The 26,333-nt window shown below is 42.9% G+C and overlaps 1 pseudogene across 1 annotated transcript; it reads right to left on the bottom strand.

Annotated features, from left to right (window-relative positions):
- Positions 1-14,792: 14,792 nt before the first annotated feature.
- Positions 14,793-15,746, bottom strand: LOC308415081 (testis-specific Y-encoded-like protein 1; annotated as a pseudogene). The gene has a single exon. The product of its transcript is annotated as a testis-specific Y-encoded-like protein 1 (transcript).
- Positions 15,747-26,333: the final 10,587 nt, after the last annotated feature.

The raw sequence follows: 26,333 nt of genomic DNA, 5'->3' as shown, positions 1-26,333 counted from the left end.
CATTCTAATATCGATAAAATTCGATTTTCAACCAAAAGTTATAAAAAAGATAAGCAAGGACATTTTTACCCATTAAAGGGGAATTTGTCAGGAGGAATTCTCAATCCTTAACAAATATGCTCCAAATGCAAAAGCACTGATATTCATAGAAGAAACCCTACTAAAGCTTAAAAAATACATTGTGCCCCACACAATAATAGTGGGATACCTAAATACCCCACTCCCACCAATGGACAGATCCTGGTAACAAAAACTGAACAAGGACACACTAAAACTAACATAGGTTATGAACGAACTGGAATTAATAGATATCTACACAACATATCATAGTAAAACAAAAGAATACTTTTTTCTCAGCGCCTCACAGCACCTTCTCGAAAATTGACTACATAATTGGTAACAAAACGAGCCTCAATAGATAAAGGAAGATTGAAATACTTTCATGCATCCTTTCAGATCAACATGGTCTAGAGCTGGTCTTTAATAACAACAAAAACAACAAAAATCTCAATAATCTAACAAGGCGATTGTGCTAAAAATTGCAAGGTACTGGTGCAGACATAGGCAGGTGGATCAAAGGAATGGAATAGAAGATCCATAAATGATCCCTCACATATTTGGTCACCTGATTTTTGACAAAGGATCTGTAATCATTCAAAGGCAAAAGGACTGCCTATTCAACAAATGGTGTTGGACCAATTGGCACTCAGCATGCAGAAGAATGAAAATAGACCCTTTCTTATCTCCTTGTACAAAGCTCAAGTGCAAGTGGATCAAAGATCTCCACATTAAACCAGGTACCCTGAAACTATTAGATGAGAACGTGGGGAAAACCTTTGAACACATCGGCACAGGAGTCAATTTCCTGAACAGAACACCAAAGGCTGGTGCTCTAAGGTCAAAGATTAACAAGTGGACTTAATGAGATTGCAAAGTTTCTGTAAGGCTAAGGACACTCTCAAGAAAACAAAACGGTAGCCAAAAGAGTAGGGGAAGATCTTTACCAACACCATATCAGATAGAGGCCTAATATCCAAAGTATACAAAGAACTCAAGAAGCTAGGCACCAGAGAATCAAACAACCTTATTAAAACATGGGGTACAGAGGTAAACAAAACATTCTCAATTGTGGAATATCGAATGGCTCATAAACATCTAAGGAAGTGCTCAACATCATTAGCCATCAGGGAAATTCAAATCAAAAAAAAACCCTGAGATTCTATAACAGCAGTCAGATTGAACAAGATAAAAAACTCAGATGACAGCAGATGTTGGTGAGGATGTAGAGATAGAGGAACACTTCTCCACTATTGGTGGGGTTGTAAACTGGTACAATCACTCTGGAAATCAGTCTGGCGATTCCTCAGGAAATTGGACATAGTACTACCTGAAGACCAGTTATTCCACTTCTGGGCATATACCCCAGAGACACTCCAATATACAACAAAGACACATGCACTACAATGTTCATAGCGGCTCTATTTATAATAGCCAGAAGCTGGAAAGAACCCAGATGTCCGTCAGTAGATGTATGGATACAAAAACTGTGGTACATTTACACAATGGATTACTACTCAGCTATCAGAAATAATAACCTTATGAAATTCTTAAGAAAAATAGATGCATCTAGAGAATATCATCCTGAGTGAGATAACTTAATCACAAAAGAGCAGACATAATATGCAGTCACTGACAGTGGGATGCTAACCACAGAGTCTCGGGCTGCCCCTGAAACAACTCTCAGACTATGTGAAGTTCAAAAAAAAAAAAAAAAAAAAAAAAAAGAAGAAGAAGAAAGAAAGATAACAAAATACCATTAGGTTTACTCCTTACACACGAAGAAAACTTGGACTAATTTCAGGCTACATCCTGTTTTACATGTACTTTATATTCATTGTAACTAGTAAGATATTAATGCATACTATCAAACCTTAAAAAAAAACAAAGCAATGACAAAAATGTATTCGAATGTTTTATGCAAAAATGGTTAAAATTTGTACATTTATCTTTGTTTTTGAAAAATAAAGTTCTTCAATAAAAAAAATTATAAAAAAGAAAATGGTTCTAACGAGATATGCTGCCCTCTTCTGGTGTGCAGGCATACATGCAGGCAGAACACAATACTTAATGAATGAATCTTGTTTTAAAATAAAAAAGAAAAAAAAAGTTTTAAACTAGGGGCATGACAAATGTTATGAAACAATTTGAGTTTGGCTGAAATGTGTTTAGAAATATTTGGAAGGCAGAGTTGGGAATAGAGCTCAGTGATAAGTATGGACTCAGTCTCAGTCATGAGCACCACAGAGAAATACATTTAACACATTGAATTAGACTTTCCACATCATTGACAAAGTGCTGTTTCCCATAATTATGAAAGAGGTAGACTATTTTACTGCAGAGATAGTCTTATTGTATTATTCCACTGTGTGTGTGTGTGTGTGTGTGTGTATGTGCATGTGTGTCTCACAGATGCACACAGAACAAGAAAACCAGCTCTTTCTGTCTTCCTCTGAAGCTTTACCAGCTAGGGTGTGGCAGTGGTGACTGGTGTGCTTGATATGAGGAAATGCACACCTGTCTAATTCCACCATTTTTGTAAGAAACTGGACTGTAGTTCACAATTAGACTAGGTTTGCACTGAGACCATACTCTAATTATATTCTTCATTTTGGTTTTGTTTGAGCAAGGGTCTCAGTCTGTAAAGCAAGCAGGCTTTGAAAGGCAATCCGCCTGTATTAATCTAAGTGCAGGGATTATTAGTGTGTACCCCCCAAGCCTGGCTATTTTGAATTGTTTTTGAGACAGTAGCTCATTTTGGGTCTAGCAAAAAATTTCAACTTTGGACGACACAGCCTTAAAACTTGAGTAAACAGCTGTGCAAGGTGGCACACACATTTAGGCCCAGCTCTTATGAGGCAGAGACAGGAGATCTGGGTTCAAGGCCAGCCTGGCCTAGAGAACAGCCAGAGGTACAGAGAAACCTGGTCTCATAAACAACAAAACAACACACAAAGCCACAAGCACACACCTGCAAAACAAGAGAAACAAACTAGAGGAAATTTGATTTTTAAAAAGCTAAGATATGTTTATAAAGATGGGATTTGACAATGGCAATGGGATGATCTGACTGTGATAATGGATAACAATATTCCTTACAGAAAGTCCATTTTTGGCTGTGCTTAGGGCACCTATGAAATTCTAGCAGTTCAGAAGGCAGAGGCTGTTAGATCTAACAAACCAACAACAAAAACGTCCCTTTGTCTTAGTGGCTTCATGACAAAAGAGCTTTGCTGAAGCTTCCTTGGTACTGCATGGGCTAGATGGTCCCAGACTGCACTGCTCTCCTTGGTGAACTTCAGCTGAAGGTGACCTCCAGAGAGGACAATGACAGTGTCTATGAGTCAGCAGCACTAAAAGCCTTTGACGTGGGTTAGGTTCTGTTCAGCAGTTCTTTGGTTTATACTTAAAGGGAAGATCTGAAGGCATTTAGCAAAAGATTCATGACCCTGAAGGGAGGCTAAGTGGGTAAAGCATTTCTTACCAAGGCTGCTGAACTGAATTTGATCTCCAGAGCACATGGAAAGGTGGAAGAGAACCAACTCCTCAATTCTATTCTCTAACCTCCACTTGTGTGCTCCTCTCATAACCATAGCACATTATGTGTGTTTTAAAGAATGTTTAGCAAGTTTCGAAACGTGTTCCTAGTGGACAGTGAAACCCTAAAGCCTACACAGTGAAGTGGGGATAATTTGAAAGAACACAAATTGAGAATCTCAGGATGAAGACAGACTTTAAAGATTCACGTTCGTTCACCTTATTAAACAGAATAGGAAGTTTACCTTCTTCTACCCTGTTTAACTTTTAGTGCTAGAGAGATGCCTCAGTCGTTAACCATGCTGTCTGTTCTTTCAGAGACGGGCCAACTTCCATCTGGAAAACTCAGGCTGGCAAAGGATCAACAACTTCAGTGATGACATCAAGGTAACTGCATTCGGGTACCAGTTCTGATGGCCTGGCTGGTAACTGAGTGAAACATAGTCTGTGAGTCTCTTTAATTTGTGTCTGTCCCAGGGTTAGGAACCTAGGCCCCATGGGCCTAGAAACAGATACAGCAGGGACTCAGAGTGTAGCAGTTCCTGTTTCTTTGAGGTCAGTGTTGTCTGGGAAGGACAAGTTTGGATATAGAGGCAACCCTTCAGGCTATAGCCCCAGGGAGTAGCTAGGCTGAGTAAGGGTGTACAAAGGTCCCAGGTGGCTTGCAGGGGAATCATTCCTGCTCTGCCTTTAACTCTGTGGATGAAACAATTGCTTAAAAACAATATGTAGGGTGGCAGGACAGGTCCTGTTTTGGGGTTCCGGGCTTTGCACCTATGAGAACTCAGAGCAGGCCTGCCTGGGTAGAGCTCTCTTGGTTGCATCAGAGCAGAAGCCTCCAGGCAGCTTGGTCAGGAAAGATAATTGAAAAGCACTGGCAGGCTTGTGTCTTGGAGGCTCTTAGAGGACTCTCCCTCCACCAGCTGTGACTTAAGACCTAGGCAGTGCATGGGGTAGGGGAGGTGGTGGACCTCTGCAGACTCTCAGTGCCCCTGAATGAAGGCTTCTCCGAGATAGTGACAGTTTCGAAAGGAACGTGGTTTACATCATCTGGTACCCAGAGATTGCCATCTGCCCTGGAAATTGTGGCTGTTGTTGTGTATAATGGTGAGCTAGAGGCAGAAAGAGGAGGAGCATAGGTAGGTGTGTGTGTGTGTGTGTGTGTGTGTGTGTGTGTGTGTGTGTGTTTGTGTGTGTGTGTGTGTGTGTGTGTGTGTGTGTGTGTGTGTGTGTGTGTGTGTTTGGAGAGAGATTGGGGGGTTACACAGAAAGAAGGATCCACCTGTGATGATGACTTCGGGATTTTGGGAGAGGGACAGAGAGCAAAGTGTCCCCAGAGTGTGGCCTGGTGTTTACTGATGGTATGGGAGGAGGTGGGGTTGGGATGGAGGGAGAGAGATTCTGAGGGAGCTGGAATGAGCTCCTAATGGTTGCCTGGCTGCTCACTGCCTGGGGATGCTTATTAAGTTCTTGGAATTGGGGCCCAAGGCCAGGATGTTGTAGACAAGGGGGCATGTTGGGGTAGAATAGTCCATTCTTCTTTGGACATGCCTTTCCCTTCAGCTCAGGGTAGCAGGCAGCCTGCCATGGAGACTGTGCATTTGTGCAGCCTGGAACATCTGTGGCATCAGAAGCCAAAGGATGACCAGATGACATTGTGGGACATCTTCTGACAGAAGTCATATTGAGGGCTACCTGAGAAAGCAACCTTTGTTTCCCGGGTAAGAAGACTAAGGTTTTCGGGACCCTTCTTGTCATGTCTAATGGGAGTTGGGGCTCAGGCTAGGGAAACCTGGGGCTTCACAGGTACACCCAGGAAGCAGCCCACCCATTGCCCTGGGTCCCCTGCAGATCCTCCTCCTGCCAGTGGAGAAGCCAGAGTTGGGTCTAGTTCCTACTGACTGAGTAAGTTTTCCCCTATCCACAATCGGTGTTCCAACTTCCCCTCTGGCATGAGTTGTGCCATTTGTGATTTCACCTCCCTGATGCCTTACCAGCCCAGTATCATCCTGGGAGGGCCTTCTTGGTAGTCTGCTTTGACCTAAAACCTAGAGTGTGCACTGAGACTGAGAGTCAGCACCCTCAAGAAGAGAAGGGGCTGTGAGCTTTAATGGGTACCCTTGGCGGCAGGTTCAAGCAGGAAAAGGCTGGATCACTGGGCTGGTCCCAGTTCTGCTGGCCTGGCTGCTAACTGAGTGTAATGGGGGTTCAGGTCTTGGCCCTCAAGTTCAGAGGTTTGTTTATTTCTGATGCTCTGCCCCTATGGTCCAGATTTGCCCAGGGGTTCCATAAGGCTCTCCTAGGCTCCCCTGCAAGCAGCTGCTCAGGCCCCTGGGGGCCACATCAAGGATTGGCTGTTGTCCTGAGCTTAAGGTGCACCTGTTATCCAGTCTTTCTCTGTCTGCAGTGCACCCCCACTGTCCCAGGACGCTTCAGCACCCTGGATTCTCCTGAATCTGTTAGACAGTCCGCACCCAGCTTGTTCTAGAATGTCCCTGTGCACCCACAGGCCGAGGCGCGCACTTGTGGGTGCACACACACACAAGAAGGCACAGAATTATTGCTAAGGGATCCCCAGTGACCTGCATAAAGCCCCATCTCTGCAGAAGAAGACCTAGTGCTAGTCAGCCATGTTGTTGGCTTTTTGCAGCCCATTGACGTTTTTCCCAAACTAAGGGCGGAGGGAGAGCTCCCATGCTGACCAGCAGTTGGCATTGGTGGTGTAGTAATGACATCACACAGAATCTTTCTGAGGCTTCCGGGTGCAGGTCCCTGTGCATCACTGAACATGGCGGCAGGCCTGCTCGCCTTCCCTGGAGCAGTTCTTTTCCTGGCTGCACAAAAAGAATTCAGGGCTCCTGAGGGCTTCTTGGCCCCAGGAGAGTCCGTTGAGCCTGCAGGATCCAGCTGACCAGAGGACAGAGCAAGGGACTCAGGCTTTGGCTCGCTGGACTCGCGAGCGCGGCCTCCCAGGTCCTCAGTACAGGAAGGATGGCTGGCAGACATCTTAGGTTAAACAGGGTCACCACTGAGATCTCTCTACACTGGGATCTGGACCCAGGCCTGCCTCTGGGTGCTCTTGGGGAACTTCTCCAGCCTGTCCCTGTATACCAGACCGTTCTCAGGCCCCTATGTTTTTCTTGAGGCTCCGGAGCATTCACCATTCCAGACAGCCCTCCCAACCCCACCTCCCAGTGTTAAATACAGAAAGACAGGGTTTGGGACAGGCTATCCAGCTTCTGGGCTGTCTCAATATCTCAGGGCCAGGCAGCTAGCTCTCCTCGACAGATATGTCCCTTCCTTTCTCAATCCCACTTTACCCCCTTACTTTTTTCTATTTTTTTTCACTCTAATAATTTTTTTTTAATCTGGTAGTCATTGTATGTCTGAACTCTAGAGGCAAAGGCAGGAAGATAGTCAGTTCCCTCCTGGCTGTGTTTGGATCAAGATGTAGAGCTCTTGGCTCTTACAGCACTAGATCTGGTTGTATTATGTCCAGCTTTCTGCCATAGTGACAACGGATGGACCGTTACAATTTTAAGCTATATCTAATAGTTTTCTTTCATAGGAGTTACATTAGTCATGGAGTCTCTTCCCAGCAATTAAACCCTATGACAGTAAAGAAGTCTTATGTCAGTTTATAGGTACATCACCAAGAGCAGAAACCTGAAGGCAGGAACCAAAGCAGAACTGGTGTGTTCCCTCTAGCTTCCTCAGCTATCTTCCTTACATGGCCAGGCCTCACCTGTCTAGTGTGGCATTGACTACAGTGGGACATGCCAATTATCAATTCAGAAAATGACACACAGCCATGTCCACAAGCCAACTGATCTTAACAATTTTTCAAGTGTGGATTCTTCTTCCCAGCTCATTCCAAGTTTGTGTCAAACTGACAACTGTAGCTTCCTATAACATGGGTAGGTGGAATCTTCTTGTAGGTCTTCAGAATCTCTGAAGTCAGGAGAAATGGATGAAGGCAGTCTAATGGATCAGAGCAGCAATTAGCCGTGAATAAAGCATTGCTCACAAGTTACTAGGTCTTTCCTAAAATGCTCAAACAGGGACATAGCTCAGTGGTACAGTGCTTGCCTAGCAAGCAGAAGGTCCTGTGTTGGGTCAGCTCTAAAAATACAAATAAAACAAATAGATGGTCACAGGAATCCTTTAGTCCAGGACTCAATAGTAAAGAAAAGTGAGAAGTTGCCAACGTCTTTGATGCTTCCTCTTTGCCAGTTTTTTTCCCCTGAATTTGTTTGTGTATTTTTTTTTTTTTTTTTTAGGGATGAGCAATATTGAGTATTAAGGAAAAAACACAAAACAAGTGATACTCCCTTCATTGAATGAGTTTCTCAATAGCAAAGACAAATCCATCTCATCTAATCACATCCAAAAATGACTAAGGGTGCTAACATTTAAGACCATATTACTATTCAAAAGTGAAGCATGCTCCTTCAACTGTTAAGCACTCAGGAAAGTGACCTGATACAATGCCAAGCCCAGATTTGTTGCAGCTAAAAAACTGTTAAATACAAAGCTCATGTAATACATACACGGCAATTGTATTATACTGCACATGCATAGAATAGAATAACCTATTTGAGGTTTAATTTTCAGTTATTATAACATCTACAGTCAGTGATTTCTGAATACAGTGCTTATCTCTACATTAGATGATAACCATTTTATTATAAAAAATATGAATCTACACTAGTCTTTAAAATTTGATAGAATTTAGAGAATTATAAACCAAAAAGTGTAAATTTAGACTTAATCTACTCTGCATATAACAGAAGTAGACTAAGTTGCACAGGAAATTTTACAAACAACTTATTGTATTTTAGGCATTCAAATTAATACACATATCTCACTTCTTTTAACCCACTATTCTTTATTGATCTTGTATTTTAGCTAGAAAAACCTTGACTTACTCAAAAGCATATGTAGTTCATGGGAAGAAAGCAATACTGTTTAAATTTTAAAAATACATTTACTTAGAGATTCATTAAATAATGTCCTATATAATTATGACTGAGCACATTAATGGAAAAGTGATTTATATTTATATGCTATATAAATATAAATTTATATATGAAATATATTTAGCCCAGTTCTGACAGTATTCTCAAAATGTAATGTGAAAACCTGAAATATCTTGTTTTTCACACTCTGTAAGTTAGTACATGTTACTTATAGCAAGTCTGTGTAGAGCAGATAAATATGCCCAAACACTAACCCATGATTCAGACTGCCAGTGTATTAGACAACATATGCCTCGAGTATAATATCTTATTGTCAGTGTAAGATCTACCTTAAAATGTTCAAAAGGAAATAAATTTTACAAGAGTATTCAACATGAAGTGGTGTTGTTATCGCAGATGATAAATAATACATTAAAAAGTCTAAACCTTGTCTCATCATTAAAAGAGCATTTTGCTATTTATGAAACTGCTTTGCAAATTCTTCTGACATTACTTTTACAAGTGGATTGAAAACTATCATCATGGTTTCTAAGGCAAGATTGTTGGGATTCGGTAAACCCCACCCCTCAGTTACCTGGCAACAGCCAGGTATGCTACACCCCAATGACATGACACTCTAAAAGGTGCTGCATGCCCCCTCCTCCTTCTCTTGCAGGCAGGCCTGCTCTGAGGTCTCAGAGGTGCAAGGCCCGGAACACCAAAACAATACCTTTACTGCCACCCTGCATATTGTTGTTAAGCAATTGTCTCATCCACCAAAACACAAGGCCTAGAGAGAACTATTCCCCTGCAAGGCACCTAGGACCTTTGTACACACTTACTCAGCCTAGCTACTCTCTGGGGATATAGCCTTAAGGGTTGCCTCTATATCCAAACCTGTCCTTCCCAGACAACACTGACCTCAAGGAAACAAGAACTGCTACACTCTGAACTCTTGCTGGATCTGCTTCAAGTCCCTCAGGGCCTAAGTTCCTAACCCTGGGACAGATAAAAATTAAAGAGACTAAGAGACACACAAAGTGAGAGGAAGGAGAGATAAGGTAAAGGAAAGACTGAGAGATACAATGAACTTCTGGTCCTCTAAGATCCAAGACTGTGGATCTGTTAATTCGATAAGCATCTGTGTTTCTCCAGCAAATCCCTGGATAGGACAGAGACAGGAAGGCCAGGTGTCTTTTGACCCTTCACCCTGGCTGATCTCCCAGGATGTTAGGGAATGTGAGCTAGTCAGGAGAAGCCAGGAGGAGTATGCTGCCTGCTTGGGTGTGAGGAATCACAGCCAGGAGGCCATCAAGGCAACAGTCCTGGGTGGTACCCTAGCAGCCCAACCTTTTTTGAACCCCTTTGGGATTATGGAAGACTCAGCCTGTGTCTACTCAGATCCAGCAGCCACATCTCGGCTTAGGCTCCCTGCTCACTTGGTACACACAGTGAGGTGACTTGAATCTGATGATGGTGTACCACCACCTTCCATCCACCCACAGACCATGTTGGGGTTCCGGAGACTTGGGAGTATTCCTCACAGGTCTGGGTCCAAACTCTATGGCTAGAGATAACCCTGAATATAGAAAGGGGGTGAGGTGGGATTTAGGTTGGCAGGGGACATATCTGTCCAGGAGAACTAGCTGCCTTGCCCTGAGATATTGAGACAGCCCAAAAGCTGGGTAGCTTGTTCAGAACCTTGTCTTTCTGTGTTTAACACTGGGAGGTGGGGGTTGGAAGGGCTGTCTGGAATGGTGAATGCTCCGGAGCCTCAAGGACAACATAGGGGACCTAGAAATATCTCGTATACAGGTCCAGGCTGAACAAGTTCCCCAAGAGCACCCAGGGGCAGGCCTTGGTACAGATCACTGTGTAGGGTGATCTCAGTGTTGACCCTGTCCAACCTAACATGTCTGCCAGCTCTGGTGGTATCTCTCTGTACACCAGTATTCAAGAAGCAGAAGAAGAATCACAATAATGTTGAGGCTAGCCTTGCCTACAACAGTGAAGTACAATACAGCCTGGGCTACATAAGGAGACCTTATCTCAAAACATGAGAGACAACAGGACCTGTTAACATCTTGCAATTTTTGTCTCCATTAAAAGGGGATAAAGATCTCTGAAGCCATCCCATCTCCCTGAATGCAGTTACCTTGAGGTCAGCACCTAAGTTGTTGATCTTTTGCCAGCCTGAGTTTTCCAGAGAAGGCCCTAGAAACTCGGGGAGCAGAATCCCAGGAACAAGACATGAGAATTGAACAGGGCACCATCACGGTAGCATCAGAAGAGAAGTCAGAAGTGGCAATGCACAGGAGTGAGGAGGTGATGAAGGTGGAGCTGAAGCCTGCAGGTGAAGAACTGGAGATGTAGGAGGCTAGTGGAGGAGTGAGTCACAGGAGAAGGCAAGGCCTTGGCACATAAGCATAGATCTTCACACGAACCTGCTGGAGGACATCCAGGTAGAACTGGACACTGTTTATGCTCAGGCAGACAGGGACTTCCAACATCTGGAGCAGAAGATTGGGCAGATGCGGCAACACTCTTTGGAATGAAGGAATTACAACATTCAGAATATCCCAGACTTCTGGATGACTGCCTTCAGGAACCACCTTCAGTTACCTGCCATGATTAGGGGTCAGGATGCAGATATGTTAAGGTCCATAACCAATCTGGAAGTGAAGGAACTGAGACATCCTAAGAGAGAATGCAAATTCAAATTCTTTTTTCAAAGAAACCCCTACTTTAGAAACAAGCTGATTGTGAAGGAATATGAAGTGAGATCATCTGGTCGAGTGGTGTCTCTTTCCACTCCAATCATATGACAGAGAGGGTATGAGCCCCAGTCCTTTATTCGCAGAAACCAAGACTTTCTCTGCAGATTCTTCACCTAGTTCTCAGACCATAGCCTTCCAGAATCTGACAGAATCCCTGAGATTATCAAAGAGGACCTGTCCCAGATGTAGCCCATTAAGGGATCCTGTGGAGATTCTCAGGCCTTTTGGCTTCCAGTCAGATTAACTTTTACCTTTGAAAATGCAACTGAACAGGTCCCTGTGCTTGAGCAGATGCAACAGGTACGCAGTGTTTTGACTTCTTTGCTCCTGACTCTTCTGCATCTTCTGTCTGAATAGTTTCTCTACCTCTACATTAAGACTGTTAAACTTCTGCTTTCACATGGCCCCCATGCTGTTCTGAGTTAGTATTTGCTGGTTCATGGACAGGGCTTGTACCCTTTCTAAGATTAACAATGGAACTGTACATTAAACTGTGAATCCTGTTTTCAGTTTTACCCACTTACTGCCACCTATATGTCTTTACCTGTTTACCTGTTCAACATGTGGCAGTGTGGGCACAAACGTTTGGGACAGTTGGTTGGGCCTAAGGTTGTTGCAGGAGTGGGCCAACTTCTGTGTGATTTTGTTACTTTTTCTAGTCTACATCACACTTTGTTTGCCAGTACTCCTCACCCTCACTCTCCCACCTTTCTCCTGTTATTAGAGAAAAGTAGCTCAGAAACATCTGTAACATTAGGAGTTGTAGTTCACTGAGCATTTCTGGAGAAGATGCTCTGTAAGAGGCCACAGAACTCTGCCTTGTCTCTCTCTTACCCACTCCTCAACCTGGTTAGCAAGCCCTAGAAAGCTTATAGGGAGACTAAAGTAGACACACACTTCCTAATGGTTTATAAAAGAAGGAAAGGGATTGTGATGGGTACTCTAAGTGTGGAAAGTGAGATGAAAAGGTGTAGAACCAAAATAAGTCACATAAGATTGGTCTGAGGATGAAGACAGGATGTGTGCTTTCACAGTTTGGTCAAAGGCAATGCCTCTACTACCCTCTTAACTCCCCCATGACCTAAGTAAACTGTTTTATGTACTATACCCTGGTGTGGCAGGTCATGTATGTGGAAGGGATTCCCAACATGGGTCATCCAGAGGCACCCCCCACACCTCCAGGCCTCACTACACCTCCACAGGCCATACCCCCCCCACACACACTCTTCATCCTTTTCCTAACACTTATGCCAAAACCCAGGATGTGGTCTTTTACAACAAAGAAAGCAAGAAAATTCTTCCCGTTATATTAAGTCTTTCTGGGCACTTACCTCTGCCATCTGTGTGATTCATTACCTCAGTCTATAAATTGCTCGCTACTATGTGCAATGCACTGTAGATGCAAGAATAACTAAATACACTTAGCTCTATTTCGTAAGTGTTCTAAATTTTGAGGAAAATAAAAGTAAAAATGTGAAATAGTATCATTCTTTACCTACTGTATCATGAAATTATTTGCATATCAGGTATGAAAAAGAATGGAATTTATCCATTTTCCTTCTCAAGACCTTGCAGAAGGCCTTTTTAAAAAGTGTGTAATTCAGCACAGTGAGTAATTACTATATTTTTCAGAAACAGGAGTCCATAGAAAGGTTATCTCACACTGGGGAACAGAAATAATACAAGGCAGAGAAGTTATGATAAAAGGTTTGAAGTATCTCCCAAATGTTAGATAATAATAAAGTTAATATTTTCACAGATGAAAGGGTCTGAATGGTATATTAACTGGTAAGTACTTTATTCGTGTCTGCTTATGAAATGCACATTTCAATAATACATGAAAATATCATCTGTGGAGGCAAATTGTAAGACTGAAGAGTGAAGATACAGGAGTACTGCACAAGTCGTGTGGAAAGGTCTCAAATCTCAGTAAACAGTTGTAACTGTCAAACTTCTAAAGCAGCAAAACTCAAACAGTAACAATAACACTTTGAGCAGTAGAATCATTACTGTGTTCTCTTGATACCTCTGGGATAATGTTTATTGTGTTCACTTACAAAATCTGATAATTAAACAGTCTTGTTAATCATACAAACCCATTCAGGCAGTTTTATGGCCAAGGTGTGGAAAAAAGCTATCCAACAGGGTCCCGTGCTTTTATTTACCATCATGCATAAAAATAGCAACAAATATATTCATAATGCAGTGCTAATCTGACAATGAAGTTTTACAACTATGTGCAGTTTAAGAAGAGTCTATCAAGGCAGTCAAGTCACATATTTATTTTCCCATGAAGACAATAATTTGATAGACACATTTACTAAAGACCAAATTATCCAAACTTTCTAAAAAATTGGATTAATATTGTAAACTGTTACGAATATTCACTTAGGTTTCAGTATTGTAAAGACTATTCTTCCAAATAATTTCAAATGAATGCAAACAGAAATGATAAATATCTCCATAAGTAGAAACAAGTCACATTTTACTGTATATTGGTAAAATATGAGTACAATATTACACTTTCACTGACATCAGATCACACACAGAGAGGATAAAAACCAAAAACTGGCTCTATTTCTTTAAACAGAATTGTCTAGGAGACATTCAACATTCAGAAAAAGTATTTTCCTGAGAAATTCTCTTCCCATTTCCTTTGACCAAACTGTGAAAGCATACATCCTGTCTTCATCCTCAGACCAATCTTATCTGACTTATTTTGGTTCGACATCTTTTCAGCTCACTTTCCCTACTTAAAGTACCCATCACAAACTTTTTCTTTCTTTCATAAACAATTAGGAAGTGTGTGTCTAGTTCCATTGCCCTATAAGCTTTGTAGGGCTTGCTAACCAGGTTGAGGAGTAGGTAAGAGAGAGACAAGGCAGAATTCTGTGTCCTCTTACAGAGCATCCTCTCCGGAAATGCTCAGTGAACTACAACTCCTAATGTTACAGATGTTTCTGAGCTACTCTTCTCTAGTAACAGGAGAAAGGTGGGAGTGTGTGGGTGAGGAGTACTGGTAAACAAAATGTGATATAGCCTAGAAAAAGTCACAAAATCACACAGAAGTTGGCCCACTCCTGCAATGACCTTAGGCCTAGCTAACTGCCAAATCTTTGTGCCCACACTGCCACATGCTGAACAGGTAAACAGATAAAGACATATAGGTGGCAGTAAGTAGGTAACACTTAAAACAGGATTCACAGTTTAATGTACAGTTTCATTGTTACTCTTAGAAATGGTAAAAGCCCTGTCCATGAACCTGCAGATACGAATTCAGAACAGCATGGGGGCCATGTGAAAGCAGAAGCAGGTCCACAGTCTTAATGTCGAGGGGGAGAAACTATTCAGACAGAAGATACAGAAAAGTCAGGAGCAAAGAAACAACACACTGTATACCCGCTGCATCTTTTGAAGTGCAGGTGATTAGGGACCCGTTCAGTTGCATTTTCAAAGGTAAAAGTTAACCTGACAGGAAACCAAAAGGCCTGGGAATCTCCACTGGCTCCCTTATTGTGCGACTTCGGGGTCTATGAATTCCTTCAATAGACCAGTAATATTGCAATGGGTTTAGCTACAGGTATTCTTTAATAATCTCATGGATTCTGTCAGATTCTGGAAGGCTGTGGTCTGAGAACAAGGTGAAGAATCTGCAGATAAGGTCTTGGTTTCTGCGAATAAAGGACTGGGGCTCATATCTTCTCTGTCATATGATTGGAGTGGAAAGAGACACCACTGGACCAGATGATCTCACTTCATATTCCTTGACAATCAGCTTGTTTCTGAAGTAGGGGTTTCTTTCAAAAAAGTACTTGAATTTGTAGCCTGTCTTCGGATGTCTCAATTCCTTCACCTCCAGATTGGTTATGGACCTTAACATCTCTGCATCCTGACCCCTAATCATGGCGGATAACTGAGGTTGGTTCCTGAAGGCAGTCATCCAGAAGTCTGGGATATTCTGAATGATGTAGTTTCTTCATTCCAGAAAGTTTCGCGGCATCTGCCCAAACTACTGCTGCAGATGTTGGAAGTCCCTGTCAACCTGAGCATTCACAGTGTCCAGTTCTACCTGGATGGCCTCCAGTGGGTTCGTGTGAAGATCTATGCTTACTTGCCAAGGCCCTGCCTTCTCCTGCGACTCTCTCACTCCTCCACTAACCTCTTACATGTCAAGTTCTTCACCTGCAGGCTTCAGCTCCACCTTCATTATCTCCTCACTCCTGTGCATTGCCACTTCTGACTTCTCTTCTGATGCTACCGCGATGGTGTCCTGTTCAATCCTCAAGTGGTGGGCCTCGGCTTCCACTCCCCGAGTTTCTAGGGCCTTCTCCGCATATTTAGGTATCATTAAAGCAGCTGGCACGAGGCCCTTGAAAACAGAAAGAGTCTCTCCCTGACTAGCTGTGACCACCCGCATCTGGGGGTCAAGGCCTGAGACACTCCAAGGCTCTGGGCTCCCCAGGATCCCCGCGAGGCCCTCACCTTTTACCACATTCTCTCCTAGCAGAAGTCACTGGCCTGAGGTTGCCATGGCAGTGTCTGCATCACAGAGGGCATGGCTGTCAGGGACAAAGGTCCCTTGTCTTTCTTAGGGCCTCTCATGAAAGTTCCGTAGCTCAGAAATCATTTTACTCACTCTCACCACCTTTATATGTTCAGAGTCATCTCTAACTGGAGAGTAGGGACCCAGACCTGTGAGGAACACTCCCAAGTCTCTGGTACCTGACAGTGGTCTGGGGGACTGTGGGGGGTGGTGATCCAACATCATCAGATTCAAGCCACCTCACTGTGTGTACCAAGTGGACGAGGAGCCTAGGACGAGATGTGGCTCCTGGTAAATCTGAGTAGACACAGCCTGAGTCTGTCATAATCCCAAAGGTGTCCAAAACAGCTGGATCTCTAGTTGGAACTCTGTTTTGCTGCCTGGCTCTTCAGTGAGTGTGTGTGTGTGTGTGTGTGTGTGTGTGCCGGGGTCAGGTCATGGCAGGCCTGGGGGCATCTACTCCCACTGAGACCAGATAAGACTTTTATTTTAGGGGTGCCTGATCCAAAGATAGATAGGCATGCCAAAAGCTCATAGAGAGCCTTTGTTTTAGTTGTTGAGGGAACACCATGAAGACCTAACACCTCATCTGCTACATGTGTGCAGGGTGCCGAGGTCAAGCCTGTGCTTGCTCTAGGGTTGGTGATTCAGACTCAGAGAGCATTTAAGGGTCCAGGTTAGTTGACTCTTATAGCGATTGCCTTTATCGCCTGCAAGAAAGACGCGCCACAACAGGATCCTTCTACAGGCATTTATTGCAGGTTTGATTGCAGTGGAGAAAGACCCAGAGCCCAGAAACTAGCCCTCCTTATATATGCTTAGGAGGACTTTGTTGACTCCTGATTGGTGCATTCTGTGTGCCCTAATTAGCATACTTGTTGTCAGCATGAGTCAGCAAAACAGGCAGGCGTGCATGTGCACTTGTGTTGTTTATCTCAAAACTGGCCACCTTCCCTTCGGCCTGGGTGCCATCTTGTAATGGCGAATGTGGTGGCTTCCCACACACTCTGATGTATGAATTTTCAATGCTCTTAATTCTTTTAAAGAAAATATAACTAACCGCATCTGCTGCCCTCTTCTGGTGTGCAGGCATACATGCAGGCAGAACAATATACATAATAAATGAATCTAGTTTTAAAATAAAAAAAAATAAGTTTTAAACTAGGGAACAGGACAAAATGTTATGGAACAATTTGAGTTTGGCTGAAATGTGTTTAGAAATATTTGGAAGGCAGAGTTGGGAATAGAGCTCAGTGATAAGTATGGACTCAGTCTCAGTCATCAGCACCACAGACAAAGACATTTAACACATTGAATTAGACTTTCCACATCATTGACAAAGTACTGTGTCCCATAATTATGAAAGAGGTGGACTATTTTACCGAAAAGATATTCTACTTGCTTTATTTCATTGTGTGTGTGTGTGTGTGTGTGTGTGTGTGTGTGTGTGTATTTCTCCCAGATGCACCAGAATGAGAAAAACTGCCCTTTCTGTCTTCCTCTGAAGCTGTATCAGCTTGGGTGTGGCAGTGGTGACTGGTGTGCTTGGTATGAGGAAATGCACACCTCTCTAATTCCACCATTTTTGTAAGAAACTGGAGTGTAGTTCACAATTAGATAGACTAGTTTTCTACTGAGCCCATACTCTATTTTTATTCTTCATTTTGGTTTTGTTTGAGCAAGGGTCTCAGTCTGTAAACCAAGCAGGCTTTGAACAGCAATCCTCCTGCATTAATCTAAGTGCAGGGATTATTAGTGTGTACCCCCAAGCCTGACTATTTTGAATTGTTTTTGAGACAGGAGCTCATTTTGTGTCTAGCAAAAAATTTCAAATTTTATCTACGGAGCATTAAAACTAGAGGAAACAGCAGTGCAAGGTGGCACACACATTTTGGTCCAGCTCTGCAGAGACAGGAGATCTGGGTTCAAGGCCAGCCTGGCCTAGAGATCAACCATAGGTACAGAGAGACCTGGTCTCATAAACAACACACACACACACACACACACACACCCACAAACACAGACACACATAAACACACACAAAACCACAAGCACACACCTGCAAAAAAAGAAAAACAAACTAGAGGAAACTTGATTTTTAAAAAGCTAAGGTATGTATATAAAGTTGGGATTTGAGGATGGTAATGGGATGATCTGACTGTGACGATGGACAACAATATTCGTTACACAAAGTCCATGTTTGGTTGTGCTTTGGGCACCTATGAAATCCCAGCAATTGAGAAGGCAGAGTTTGTTAGATATAACAAACGAACAACAAAAACGTCCCTTTGTCTTAGTGGCTTCATGACAAAAGAGCTTTGCTGAAGCTTCCTTGGTACTGCATGGGCTAGATGGTCCCAGACTGCACTGCTCTCCTTGGTGAACTTCAGCTGAAGGTGACATCAAGGGAGGACAATGACAGTGTCTATGAGTCAGCAGCACTAAAAGCCTTTGACGTGGGTTAGGTTCTGTTCAGCAGTTCTTTGGTTTATACTTAAAGGGAAGATCTGAAGGCATTTAGCAAAAGATTCATGACCCTGAAGGGAGGCTAAGTGGGTAAAGCATTTCTTACCAAGCCTGCTGACCTGAATTTGATCTCCAGAGCACGTGGAAAGATGGAAGAGAACCAACTCCTCAATTCTGTTCTCTAACCTCCACTTGTGTGCTCCTCTCATAATAATAGCACATTATGTGTGTTTTAAAGAATGTTTAGCAAGTTTTGAAACGTGTTCCTAGTGGACAGTGAAACCCTAAAGCCTACACAGTGAAGTGGGGATAATTTGAAAGAACACAAATTGAGAATCTCAGGATGAAGACAGACTTTAAAGATTCACGTTCGTTCACCTTATTAAACAGAATAGGAAGTTTACCTTCTTCTACCCTGTTTAACTTTTAGTGCTAGAGAGATGCCTCAGTCGTTAACCATGCTGTCTGTTCTTCCAGAGACGGGCCAACTTCCATCTGGAAAACTCAGGCTGGCAAAGGATCAACAACTTCAGTGATGACATCAAGGTAACTGCATTCGGATACCAGTTATGATGAGTGAAACATAGTCTGTGAGTCTCTTTAATTTGTGTCTGTCCCAGGGTTAGGAACCTAGGCCCCAAGGGCCTGGAAGCAGATACAGCAGGGACTCAGAGTGTAGCAGTTCCTGTTTCTTTGAGGTCAGTGTTGTCTGGGAAGGACAGGTTTGGATATAGAGGCAACCCTTCAGGCTATATCCCCAGGGAGTAGCTAGGCTGAGTAAGGGTGTACAAAGGTCCCAGGTGGCTTGCAGGGGAATCATTCCTGCTCTGCCTTTAACTTGGTGGATGAAACAATTGCTTAAAAACAATATGTAGGGTGGCAGGACAGGTCCTGTTTTGGGGTTCCGGGCTTTGCACCTCTGAGAACTCAGAGCAGGCCTGCCTGGGAAGAGCTCTCCTGGTTGCATCAGAGCAGAAGCCTCCAGGCAGCTTGGTCAGGAAAGATAATTGAAAAGCACTGGCAGGCTTGTGTCTTGGAGGCACTTAGAGGACTCTCCCTCCACCAGCTTTGACTTAAGACCTAGGCAGTGCATGGGGTAGGGGAGGTGGTGGACCTCTGCAGACTCTCAGTGCCACTGAATGAAGGCTTCTCCGAGATAGTGACAGTTTCCAAAGGAACGTGGTTTACATCATCTGGTACCCAGAGATTGCCATCTGCCCTGGAAACTGTGGCTGTTGTTGTGTATAATGGTGAGCTAGAGGCAGAAAGAGGAGGAGCATAGGTAGGTATGTGTGTTTGTGTGTGTATTTGTGTGTGTGGGGGGGTGTGTTTGTGTGTGTGTGTGTGTGTGTGTGTGTGTGTGTGTGTGTGTTTGGAGAGAGATTGGGGGGACACAGAAAGAAGGATCCACCTGTGATGATGACTTCGGGATTTTGGGAGAGGGACAGAGAGCAAAGTGTCCCCAGAGTGTGGCCTGGTGGTTACTGATGGTATGGGATGTGGTGGGGTTGGGATGGAGGATTAGTGAGAGGAGAGAGATTGTGAGGGAGCTGGAATGAGCTCCTAATGGTTGCCTGGCTGCTCACTGCCTGGGGATGCTTAGTAAGTTCTTGGAATTGGGGCCCAAGGCCAGGATGTTGTAGACAAGTGGGCATGTTGGGGTAGAATAGTCCATTCTTCTTTGGACGTGCCTTTCCCTTCAGCTCAGGGTAGCAGGCAGCCTGCCATGGAGATTGTGCATTTGTGCAGCCTGGAACATCTGTGGCATCAGAAGCCAATGGATGACCAGATGACATTGTGGGACATCTTCTGAAAGAAGTCAAATTGAGGGCTACCTGAGATACAGACCTTTGTTTCCCGGGTAAGAAGACTAAGGTTTTCGGGACCCTTCTTGTCATGTCTAATGGGAGTTGGGGCTCAGGCTAGGGAAACCTGGGGCTTCACAGGTACACCCAGGAAGCAGCCCACCCATTGCCCTGGGTCCCCTGCAGATCCTCCTCCTGCCAGTGGAGAAGCCAGAGTTGGGTCTAGTTCCTACTGACTGAGTAAGTTTTCCCCTATCCACAATCGGTGTTCGAACTTCCCCTCTGGCATGAGTTGTGCCATTTGTGATTTCACCTCCCTGATGCCTTACCAGCCCAGTATCATCCTGGGAGGGCCTTCTTGGTAGTCTGCTTTGACCTAGAACCTAGAGTGTGCACTGAGACTGAGAGTCAGCACCCTCAAGAAGAGAAGGGGCTGTGAGCTTTATTGGGTACCCTTGGGGGCAGGTTCAAGCAGGAAAAGGCTGGATCACTGGGCTGGTCCCAATTCTGCTGTCAGGCTGCTAACTGAGTGTGGTGGTGGTTCAGGTCTTGGCCCTCAAGTTCAGAGGTTTGTTTATTTCTGAGGCTCTGCTCTTATTGTCCAGATTGGCCCGGGGGTTCCATATGGCTCTCCTAGGCTCCCCTGCAAGCAGCTGCTCAGGCCCCTGGGGGCCACATCAAGGATTGGCTGGTGTCCTGAGCTTAAGGTGCACCTGTTATCCAGTCTTTCTCTCTGTCTGCAGTGCACCCCCACTGTCCCAGGACGCTTCAGCACCCTGGATTCTCCTGAATCTGTTAGACAGCCCGCACCCAGCTTGTTCTAGACTGTCACTGTGCACCCACAGGCCGAGGCGCACACTTGTGGGTGCACACACACACAAGAAGGCACAGAATCATCCCTAAAGTATCCCCAGTGACCTGCATAAAGCCCCATCTCTGCAGAAGAAGACCTAGTGCTAGTCAGCCATGTTGTTGGCTTTTTGCAGCCCATTGACGTTTGTCCCAAACGAAGGGCGGAGGGAGAGCTCCCATGCTGACCAGCAGTTGGCATTGGTGGTGTAGTAATGACATCACACAGAATCTTTCTGAGGCTCCCGCGCGCAGGTCTCTGCGCATCTCTGAACATGGCGGCAGGCCTGCTCGCCTGCTCTGGAGCAGTTCTCTTCCTGGCTGCACAGAAAGAATTCAAGGCTCCTGAGGGCTTCTTGGCCCCGGGAGAGTCCGGTGAGCCTGCAGGATCCAGCTGACCAGAGGACAGAGCAAGGGACTCAGGCTTTGGCTCGCTGGACTCGGGAGCCCGGCCTCCCAGGTCCTCAGTACAGGAAGGATGGCTGGCAGACATCTTAGGTTAAACAGGGTCACCACTGAGATTTCGCTAAACAGCTATCTGGACCCAGGCCTGCCTCTGGGTGCTCTTGGGGAACTTCTCCAGCCTGTCCCTGTATACCAGATCGTTCTCAGGCCCCTATGTTTTTCTTGAGTCTCCGCAGCATTCACCATTCCAGACATCCCTCCCAACCCCCACCTCCCAGTGTTAAATAGAGAAAGACAGGGTTGGGGACAGGCTATCCAGCTTCTGGGCTGTCTCAATGTCTCAGGGCAGGTAGCTAGCTCTCCTCGACAGATATGTCCCTTCCTTTCTCAATCCCACTTTACCCCCTTACTTTTTTCTATTTTTTTCACTCTAATAATTTTTTTTTTAATCTGGTAGTCATTGTATGTCTGAACTCTAGAGGCAAAGGCAGGAAGATAGTCAGTTCCCTCCTGGCTGTGTTTGGATCAAGATGTAGAGCTCTTGGCTCTTACAGCACTAGATCTGGTTGTTTTATGTCCAGCTTTCTGCCATAGTGACAACAGATGGACCGTTACAATTATAAGCTATATCTAATAGTTTTCTTTCATAGGAGTTACATTAGTCATGGAGTCTCTTACCAGCAATTAAACCCTAGAACAGTAAAGAAGTCTTATGTCAGTTTATAGGTACATCATCAAGAGCAGAAACCTGAAGGCAGGAACCAAAGCAGAACCTTCTTGAAGGTCTTCAGAAACTCTGAAGTCAGGAGAAATGGATGAAGGCAGTCTAATGGATCAGAGCAGCAATTAGCCGTGAATAAAGAATTGCTCACAAGTTACTAGGTCTTTCCTAAAATGCTCAAACAGGGACATAGCTCAGTGGTACAGTGCTTGCGAGCAAGCAGAAGGTCCTGCGTTGGGTCAGCTCTAAAAATACAAATAAAACAAATAGATGGTCACAGGAATCCTTTAGTCCAGGACTCAATAGTAAAGAAAAGTGAGAAGTTGCCAACGTCTTTGATGCTTCCTATTTGCCAGTTTTTTTTTTTTCCCTGAATTTGTTTGTGAATTTTTTTTTTTAGGGATGAGCAATTTTGAGTATTAAGGAGAAAACACAAAACAAGTGATACTCCCTTCATTGAATGAGTTTCTCAATAGCAAAGACAAATCCATCTCATCTAATCACATCCAAAAATGACTAAGGGTGCTAACATTTAAGACCATATTACTATTCAAAAGTGAAGCATGCTCCTTCAATTGTTAAGCACTCAGGAAAGTAACCTGATACAATGCCAAGCCCAGATTTGTTGCAGCTAAACAACTGTTAAATACAAAGCTCATGTAATACATACACGGCAATTGTATTATACTGCACATGCATAGAATAGAATAAGCTATTTCAGGCTTAATTTTCAGTTATTATAACATCTACAGTCAGTGATTTCTGAATACAGTGCTTATCTCTACATTAGATGATAACCATTTTATTATAAAAAATATGAATCTACACTAGTCTTTAAAATTTGATAGAATTTAGAGAATTATAAACCATAAAGTATAAATTTAGACTTAATCTACTCTGCATATAACAGAAGTAGACTAAGTTGCACAGGAAATTTTACAAACAACTCATTGTATTTTAGGCATTCAAATTAATACACATATCTCACTTCTTTTAACCCACTATTCTTTATTGATCTTGTATTTTAGCTAGAAAAACCTTGACTTACTCAAAAGCATATGTAGTTCATGGGAAGAAAGCAATACTGTTTAAATTTTAAAAATACATTTACTTAGAGATTCATTAAATAATGTCCTATATAATTATGACTGAGCACATTAATGGAAAAGTGATTTATATTTATATGCTATATAAATATAAATTTATATATGAAATATATTTAGCCCAGTTCTGACATTATTCTCAAAATGTAATGTGAAAACTTGAAATATCTTGTTTTTCACACTCTGTAAGTTAGTACATGTTACTTATAGCAAGTCTGTGTAGAGCAGATAAATATGCCCAAACACTAACCCATGATTCAGACTGCCAGTGTATTAGACAACATATGCCTCGAGTATAATATCTTATTGTCAGTGTAAGATCTACCTTAAAATGTTCAAAAGGAAATAAATTTTACAAGAGTATTCAACATGAAGTGGTGTTGTTATCGCAGATGATAAATAATACATTAAAAAGTCTAAACCTTGTCTCATCATTAGAAGAGCCTTTTGCTATTTATGAAACTGCTTTGCAAATTCTTCTGACATTAATTTTACAAGTGGATTGAAAACTATCATCATGGTTTCTAAGGCAAGATTGTTGGGATTCGGTAAACCCCACCCCTCAGTTACCTGGCAACAGCCAGGTATGCTACACCCCAATGACATGACACTCTAAAAGGTGCTGCATGCCCCCTCCTCCTTCTCTTGCTCTTGTTCCCTTATGCCCTCTTTCTCCACTTGCTCATGGCAACCTCTACTCCTCTCTTTCTCTGCCTCTACTACCCTCTTAACTCCCCCATGACCTGAATAAACTGTATTCTGTACTCTATCCTGGTGTGTCCGGTCCCTTATGTGGAAGGGATTCCCAACATGGGTCCTCCAGAGGCACCCTCCACACCTCCTGTCATCACTACACCTCCACAGGCCATACCCCCCCACACACACTCTTCATCCTTTTCCTAACACTTATGCCAAAACCCAGGATGTCTTGGTTTAACAACACAGATAGCAAGAAACTTCATTCTGGACAATTACCTCTACCATCTGTGTGGTTCATTTTGTCAATGTATAAATTGCTGACAACTATGTGCAATGCATGGTAGTGGCAATAAAAACTGAATATACTTAGATATATTTCGTTAGTTTTCTAAATTCTGAGGGAAATAAAAGTAAAAATGAGAAATAGAATCTTTCTCTACCTACTCTATCATGGTATTATTTGCATATCAGGTCTGAAAAGGAATGGAATGTATCCATTTTCTTTTTCAAAGCCTAGCAAAATGCCTTTTTAAAAAGTGTGTAATTAGGCACAGTGAGTAATTACTGTATTTACCAGCAAAAAGTATCCCTAGAAAGGTTATCTCTCACTAAGGAAAAGAAATAATACATAGCTGAGAAGTTATGATAAAACCTTTGAAGTATTTGACAAATGGAAGATAATAATAAAATTAATATTTAAACAGATGAAAGGGTCTGAAATGGTATATTAACTGGTAAGTACTTTATTCGTGTCTGCTTATGAAATGCACATTTTAATAACACGAAAATATCATCTGTGGAGACAAATTGTGAGACTGAAGAGTGAAGATATGGGAGTACTGCACAAGTTTTGTGGAAGGGTCTCAAATCTCATTAAACAGTTGTAACTGTCAACCTTCTGAAGAAAAAAAACTCTAGCAGTAACAATCACTCTTTAAGCAGAAGAAACATTACTGTGTTCCCTTGATACCTCTGGGATAATGTTTATTGTGTTCATTTACGAAATCTGATAATTCAACAGTCTTGTTAATTATCAAACCCATTCAGGCAGGTTTATAGTCAAGGTGAGGAAAAAAAGCTATCTAACAGGGTGCCGTGCTTTTATATACCATGATGCATAAAAATGGCAAGAAATATACTCATAATACAGTGCTAATCTGACAAAGAAATTTTACAGCTATGTGCAGTTTAAGAAGAGACTATCAAGGCAGTCAAGTCACATATTTATTTTCCCATGAAGACAATAATTTGAGAGACACATTTACTAAAGACCAAATTATCCAACCTTAATAAGAATTTGGATTAATATTGAAAACTGTTATGAATATTCACTTAGGTTTCAGTATTGTAAAGACTATTGTTCTTCTAAATGGTTTCAAGTGAATGCAAACAGAAGTGTTTAAATTTCTCCAGAAGATGAAACAAGTCACATTTTACTGAATATTGGTAAAATATGAGTACAATATTACACTTTCACTGACATCAGATCAGACATAGAGAGGAAAATAACCAAAAACTGGCCCTACTTCTTTAAATAGCATGGTCTAGGCAAAATTCAAGACTCAGAGAAAGTATTTTCCTGAGAAATTCTCTTCCCATAGCCTTTGACCAAACTGTGAAAGCACACATCCTGTCTTCATCCTCAGACCAATATTATGTGACTTATTTTGGTTCTACACCTTTTCATCTCACTTTCCATACTTAGAGTACCCATCACAATCCCTTTCCTTCTTTTATAAACCATGAGGAAGTGTGTGTCTACTTTAGTCTCCCTAAAAGCTTTCTAGGGCTTGCTAACCAGGTTGAGGAGTGGGTAAGAGAGAGACAAGGCAGAGTTCTGTGTCCTCTTACAGAGCATCCTCTCCGGAAATGCTCAGTGAACTACAACTCCTAATGTTACAGATGTTTCTGAGCTACTTTTCTCTAATAACAGGAGAAAGGTGGGAGAGTGAGGGTGAGGAGTACTGGCAAACAAAGTGTGATGTAGCCTAGAAAAAGTAACAAAATCACACAGAAGTTGGCCCACTCCTGCAACAACCTTAGGTGCAACCAACTGTCCCAAACGTTTGTGTCCACACTGCCACATGCTGAACAGGTAAACAGATAAAGACATCTAGGTGGCAGTAAGTGGGTAAAACTGAAAACAGGATTCACAGTTTAATGTACAGTTCCATTGTTACTCTTAGAAAAGGTACAAGCCCTGTCCATGAACCAGCAAATACTAACTCAGAACAGCATGGGGGCCATGTGAAAGCAGAAGAAGTTTCACAGTCTTAATGTGGAGGTGGAGAAACTATTCAGAAAGAAGATGCAGAAGAGTCAGGAGCAAAGAAGTCAAAACACTGTGTACCTGTTGCATCTGCTCAAGCACAGGTGAGAAGGGACCTGTTCAGTTGCATATCAAAGGTAAAAG

This window comes from Micromys minutus (genome assembly GCF_963924665.1).
Source record: "Micromys minutus genome assembly, chromosome: X".
Taxonomy (NCBI): domain Eukaryota; kingdom Metazoa; phylum Chordata; class Mammalia; order Rodentia; family Muridae; genus Micromys; species Micromys minutus.
The sequence above is the reverse complement of the archived record's forward strand: the minus strand, read 5'-3'. Positions and strand labels throughout refer to the sequence as shown.